At 35.4% G+C, this 6,789-nt stretch overlaps 1 protein-coding gene across 1 annotated transcript in view; it reads right to left on the bottom strand.

Annotated features, from left to right (window-relative positions):
- LOC146455115 (forkhead box protein A2-A-like) overlaps positions 1-6,448 on the bottom strand; it is a 30,020-nt gene extending 23,572 nt beyond the window's left edge. The window contains exon 1 of the mRNA XM_085094801.1: positions 6,205-6,448. The gene's annotated coding sequence lies outside the window, so the exon portion shown is untranslated. The remainder of the gene's footprint in view (positions 1-6,204) is intronic.
- Between the last annotated feature and the right edge of the window lie 341 nt (positions 6,449-6,789).

Raw genomic sequence — 6,789 nt, forward strand, 5'->3', positions numbered from 1 at the left:
GAATGTTCTTTTTGCTTTTCTTAAAGTCCTCCTCAACACTGTATAGTCAAGTATTGTTTGAACTCGGGAGTCCGTTATGTTAACATTCGCTCCATCTATTTTGTTGGAGACTATAAGTTGTTTGATTGTTTGACTTGATTCAGACTGGAGTATACATGATATCTTAGAGTAAAAAAAATACACATATATCATAATTAAAGGGCTGAATATTTGACTGGTTTTAACGTCAAGCAAATAAAATGATTCACCGCAAACAGAACTGATAAATAAAACTTTATTTATCCTGAGGCATATGCAGTGCTTATTGACTGAGTATAGAAGTGCCGGTGGTCATAAAATACGGCGCTTATTGACTGAGGAGTTAAAGGGCTTGTGGTCATGACGTGTGCGAGCGATCTAGTTTAAAAAAAATGATATTGATTCTCGTGCATTTAAATGGAAGCTTTAAAAGGTGACTCCTTTCACTTTTAGAGTAAAATCTTTTAACATGCAGTCGGAAAAAAAACTTAAGTGTACCATTCATGGAAGTTACTGAACAGTACTTTCATGTGGTACTATTATGCTGTACAAGGTGGTTCTAACGTTCGCGTCTGTGACGAGTCCTTTCCGGTGGTATTCTATTATGCTGTACGACTAAGGTGGGTCTGCGGACAAAACCGAGTTTTGATTCCTGTCACTGTGTGATATTGTTAATAGTGCTGTACAGGATGCCTTACGTTTCAGTCTGTGGATGTGTATACAAAACTATTGATCCATGTTTCACGAAGGTGCGGTTTGTTTCACAAGATTTATATAAACAACATCCCTAATTTTCTTTCGGTAGTATCTCGGTCGCTTATAGGAGTGGCAGGAAAAGGCTAAACAAGTACGACAGACAAATTTTTTTGAAGCAGTTCCCAGCAAACGCTACAGCGTTCTTCATAGACGAGGCTTCGTGCTGTTGTGTCGTTGAACAAAAAGAACAAGACGATCGCTCATCAAAAACTATTGTATACAACAATGTAGCAGTTTATCTTTCGTGAAAGGTAACTCTTGTACGTTTGCAGGATCAAATTTTTGTGATATAAGAGGACTCGTGTTATTTCATGTTGGAGGAACTTCATTTTCGCAATTTCGTCTAATCATTCAGCTGTTCAGAGACCAAACTAGCGGATTATACAAAACTTTAACTGAACAAATAAATATATTGGCTTTTGAGCAAACTGGATAGTTTAAATTTAAATTCTACCAGTCTGGAATTGGTAACATTCATATGTAATTTCTAAAGAGAACTTGAAAGATCAGCAAAAAGATTTCTACTGGTGATAACCGTTCGCGGGATATATTTTTCTGCCGAAAGTCAGCGACTCGCTAAAACTGAATAACAGAAATTTAAATGCACAAAATTCGTTTCATTTCGTCAGATCTGTTTGTATATTAAGCGTTTTTCCGTTACCCTTTGTTCACCTGATAAACTGGAAGAGACTGACCGTACTGCTACGATTGCAAGTCCATTGGGTAGTGAAGGAATAAAACGTTAACACTTCAATTTACAACATACCCTTTTTAAGTTTAACAAAGTACCTTTCCGCGGTAAAATTCACCGTTTCGAAAAAGGGAAAACGTGGCGCAAAAGACAGTGTCTGATGTCAAATAATTTCGGTAACATTTTAAACTTGAGAATATTATGAATTGTAAATCAAACTTACTAAGTTAAACATTTTCCTTGTAACATTTAAGAGGTGTAGCTGCGCTAAACGTTTCAATTTAAGCCGTCTTTGTCCCATTTTCCCAGTGGCGCACTTAATTATACCACAGAGGCTATCAGTTACTTACGAGGCCGAGCCTTCGACAGCTGTATGTGAGTAGTTAATGATGTAAAGCTAAGTTGAACATCGCTTACCGAGCACACGAACGGGCAGTCTGTTAGTTTCGGCAAACAAGTATACGCTTGCGATGGAAAAACGACGACATTTAGGACGCATTCATAACAAATTATAAAGACATTTTTCTTTCAAAGGACATAGAGTGCGATCGTTGTTTATCATTGAATAGTCAATGGCGATTTAGCCAATGGGATTTAAGGGAAATAGACTTGGGTGAACTATGACTGCCAGACGTTTCAGTTGCATGAAGGTAGAGTACGTGGGGTTGATGGTTAATTTTCACCTGCCTTGCCTCATGCAATGCACTGTATGCGTTCAAGGAAAAATAGGATGTTGATCAATACTCTTGGCGATGAAAAGCCGTTACCTTGGTCAACGTCTACTAATACTAGAAAGCTTAGTTAGATTCTAGTAAAGGTAGACAAAGAGTTTTGACTTCACGTTTTTAGCGAAGTAATAAGAAGAGATATATCCCAGTAAGCTTCATTTGACTCTTTGTGAGCGACGAACTTGACGCAGTTGTTTTCAACGATGATAGCTGCGCCCTTTCGTGATTCAAAACGACGAGACCACCTACGTTTCGAGGACTTGTTTGCGCCACTACGACGTTCTCCAAAAAATCGTACTAAAATGACGACGGCTATCTCGTTTTCCCGCCAAAATGACACCGGTTCGCTCGCGCGCGCTTTTAGTCTCTTGGAAAACCTCGTGCTCGTACTAGAATCTGGTTTACTGAAAACCTTCGCAAATACGTTGATAAAGAAAAGAATTATAACTTTCCTCCTTTCATTTTATAAATAAATATTTTACATTGAATTTTAACAATACAGTTAACTACCCAGCTCGATATGCAATATTTTCTCTTTTAAAGCAAGAATACAAAACGATATAAAGTAAACAAACATTCCAAGCTTTTGTTTTATTTATATTCCTCAAAAAGATCATTGTACACTTGTTATTTAGATCAAGGCCTCTTTTCATTTTAGAGAAAACTACCTATTGACGCCATTTACTGTAATGAAAACGCTATTTTTAAAGGGAGTAAATAATGAATTTAATTTCAACCGTAGTTACAAGAAAAGTTTTCATCTGTTTAAAACGAAAAACTGCACATTTAATATGTGAGCATTCTAGCAGATTTAAGTTCAATGTAATAAAGAAATAAATAATAACAGAACAGAAATTTCGTCAAATAAAATAATGTTATTTGTTATGAATATGAAGTGATGATTTCTCTATTCAATTTAAATATCTGAGATTATAACCCTACCAGAAAAATATTTCGGTTATCAATTCTTTTCGCCTTATAGGTGTTCAATACCAGTGATATTTTACAGCTAGTAGTCATATCTAATAAAGCATAACTAAGTTACAGGTCTTGACCCATTGAAAAATGATCAATATGATCATCGAGAAGAATTATTTCATGTATACTTCTTTAAAACACTTATTTGAAACTGGAAATTTCTCGGTCAATATGTAGACAAAATATTGCTAAAATTTATTCGTTAATGAATAAAAAAAAAAAAACAATTTTACAAACAAACTTAGAAAACGTAATATGTAATTGACTCAATAGAAAATGTAAGAGTACACTTTAATGATTTCTTGCAATTGTTGTGACTCTGACTTGTTCACTATTCAAAGTAAGTGCAACGTTGTTTTCAATTTAATTTCGTGTTTTTGAGAATAAACAAAACAATAAAATGGAATCTAATTATAAAGCCATCCAGTTCTGCTTCCTCTGTAATTATAATCAGATTCGACATGAAGTTATTGTTTTGGTGACTGGAGTTACTCGACGCTGGTAATTTAGCGGAAAACAAGTTAAAACTAATATCCTGTACATTCAATGTACACTCTTTGTATTCCTTTTGTTTTCATTTTTACTCTTGAAATTCGCCCGCAGAAATTGCTCACGAAATCCCGTTAACCCTTAAATTAAAAAAACACTGAAAACTACTCTAGAATACCTCCTTGTGTCTTTTTCGTTGCCTTTTTGATCCAATTTCTCCCAGGAAGCTCATTAAGGTATATATGTTTAAGTTTATAAGTAAATACCTTGCTTTTGATAGGCGGACCTTTTACGAGGACAAAAAAGTTAGTCCTTAAGACCTTGATCCACACATTTAACTTGCATTAAAAAAATAAAAATAAATAAATCCATAAATAATCTTAACAAGTTGCAACCGCTTCAAATAAACTAATTACAAGGTTATCTTATCGCCGGCGGAAAAATACTAGAAAATTTTCGATCTCAATCGATGTTTAACTTAATGTGACAATTGGCGCCAAAAACATCGCGCCGCTATCTACAAAATAGTGTTTTCCGCACAAGTTTCAGGCCGTCATTGTTTTTATTTCCTTTTTTCTTATGATGTAATCACGCAACTCAAAGAAAACAATGGCTTATAATCTACACTTTTAAATTCCAAATACCGTCTCCTAATAACAAAATTAAGCCCATGAAACTATAGAAATGAGTGAAAAAAGAAGTGCGCGAATGTCTTAAATTAAGATTTTGGCGCTCGGCGCGGCAAATTAAAGTGTTTTCCAGTGAATCTTCCCCGCCGGCAGGCGACAGTTTGTCCGAAACAAAGCTGTGGCTTTCCAAGATGTTGTAAGGATCCAATTTCTTTTAAGATAATGGCAAAAAGGAAATTTTTGATCTATTTTGATAATTACTAGTAAAACGCCGGGAATTTTTCCTAAATGCCCGCAGCAATTACACGACTCTCGGAAATCAGTTTGGGCCTTATCTGTGGTTGGTTCAAGGGCGCTCGGTGTATTTAAACCACTATTGATTACAGCGAAGCTCAAATTTCCAGGGTTGGAAGAACAGGGTGCCATCTTGTTAGTTTTTTACAATGATAAATTGACAAACGTTAAGTGCTTTTTACGGCTATTTGTTTAGGATTTTACCGATTCTATGCACGAAACGCAAGCGTTTGCTCAAAGCACAGCTGTCGTAAAAACGAGTTTATAAAAAGTGTGAAAAGTATATTACCAACAGTTTTTGTTTTTCATATCCCAATTCTTTGCAAATTTTCAATCGATTTTTCCACGTTTCTTAAGGATCTTTTACTATTCAAACAAGGTATCCATTTCAACTAAGGATTCTTCATTTCTGTGGGTTTGAGTGAATTTTGACTGAATCTAATTCCGCTTTGTCAGTGTCCGTCAAAAAACAAAAGTGCACGAAGTCACGCAATAAGTTCCCAGAGGAAAAAAAAAACAATGTTAAATCCTTTCTAAGATTACGAAGACTTATCGTAATTCCCAGAAATTACTTTTGCCATAGCTGTTAACCTTGTTTTTACTAAGTTTCCGCCATATTATCAAATTCCACAAAGGAAGGAAAGAAAATGGGGATATCAAGTTTCACACAAACTCTCGCTTTCACCCATAAAGGAATTGAATTAAACTTGGTAAGATGACAACTCAAAGAGAGTTTTAATTCGGTAGAAAGAGGAAATTCAAAAGACGCGACCCATTCATTTATCGATCACAGCATGACTGATTCATTAGTTAACTTTGGCAAGATTAGTTCACTAAAAAATACGCAGTGTAAGCCCATTTATTTGAAGAGAGGCTTTGAAATTCACCAGGAAATAGAAAAAAAATAGATTCTCACGCCATTAAATCACCTGACAGCCATCCTCAGCGCTGTCAATATTCAGACATTTGAAGTCTTTGAAAAGCGAAATTTGCATGCACAGAAATGTTTCAAGCAACAGATGGAGATCGAGTCTTTGAGCTATCAAGTTACTCAACACATGTAGGAAATGTGTTTTAATTTCGAAATGACACGTTCCCCAAAAAGACACTTCTTACTTGAAGTGAAGTTAAACATTCGAGTCCTCTCTCACAAGTTATCACTCCTGCTCTAAAGTGACTTATTGCCATGCATTTTTGGTTTTTTTGTCAGACTCTTCAACCCTAAAGGCAGTTTTCCACCATCTGTGAGTCGCACGCGCCCTTGGTAGTCTAAAAGAAATATAAGTTTGCGATAATGGCCCAACTTATCTTCGAAAGACCGGTTTACCTTTAGTTATCCAACGTACATCTTATTCGTCTGAATATCAAATAACATCGAAAAGTAACGAATTTCTCACTTCCCTCGAGATGACTGCGGCTTTTTGACAAACAATTGAATTACTAGCAAATAATTCCCTGGCCGGATGTCAAAACTACATATATGTTGAGCCCGACGCGATAAGCAAACAGCAAATATTAAGACGAGTAAAGAGGAACGAAGATAAATATTTGCTGTGTAGTACTCGAATTGAATTTATATGGACATAACAATGTTAATGTAAACAAGTTGTTACCGACTCACCCTTTAAACGATCAAGGTCGACAAACAGTGCCAAGAGATTTGATCTTGGAGGAAACCTTAAAAAAAAAAAGAGATTTGTGTTAACCATAGTTTTCTAAAAAAAAAAAAAATGTAAAAGCAAACACTGCCTGGTACATACCCGCTGTCGCGCGCGAATGAAAGTCGCATTTCGCTATTTTACAAGTTATATTTACAAAGCACTTTCGCGGGGGCTTGTGGGTATGCAGCCCTGGGAATTGTGGGTAATAGTCCGCCATTAAGAACAAGGAGAAACTTCTAAAGACACATTGTGTAAGGGATTTTTAGAAGTTTTTAGAACTGTAAACCGAATTTAGAAAACAACAAGGTTATAAATAGACTGATTATGGTATGAGCGCAAAATTTAGGATGAATTTTATTTCTAAATCTTCAAGTCTTTTGATTGCTTTTAATTAAATACTCTCATATTTTTTTTAAATTTTACATTTAATCCTACCAAATTGGTTGTTTACTCAACAAAAGTTTGAACAGTATTTTTTTTTGTTGCTTTCGCCAATAATCACCATCTCCGAGTAACATTACAATCTGATAAAACATTCACATTGT

This window comes from Pavona decussata, unplaced genomic scaffold, assembly GCF_977016875.1.
Source record: "Pavona decussata unplaced genomic scaffold, jaPavDecu1.1 SCAFFOLD_286, whole genome shotgun sequence".
Taxonomy (NCBI): domain Eukaryota; kingdom Metazoa; phylum Cnidaria; class Anthozoa; order Scleractinia; family Agariciidae; genus Pavona; species Pavona decussata.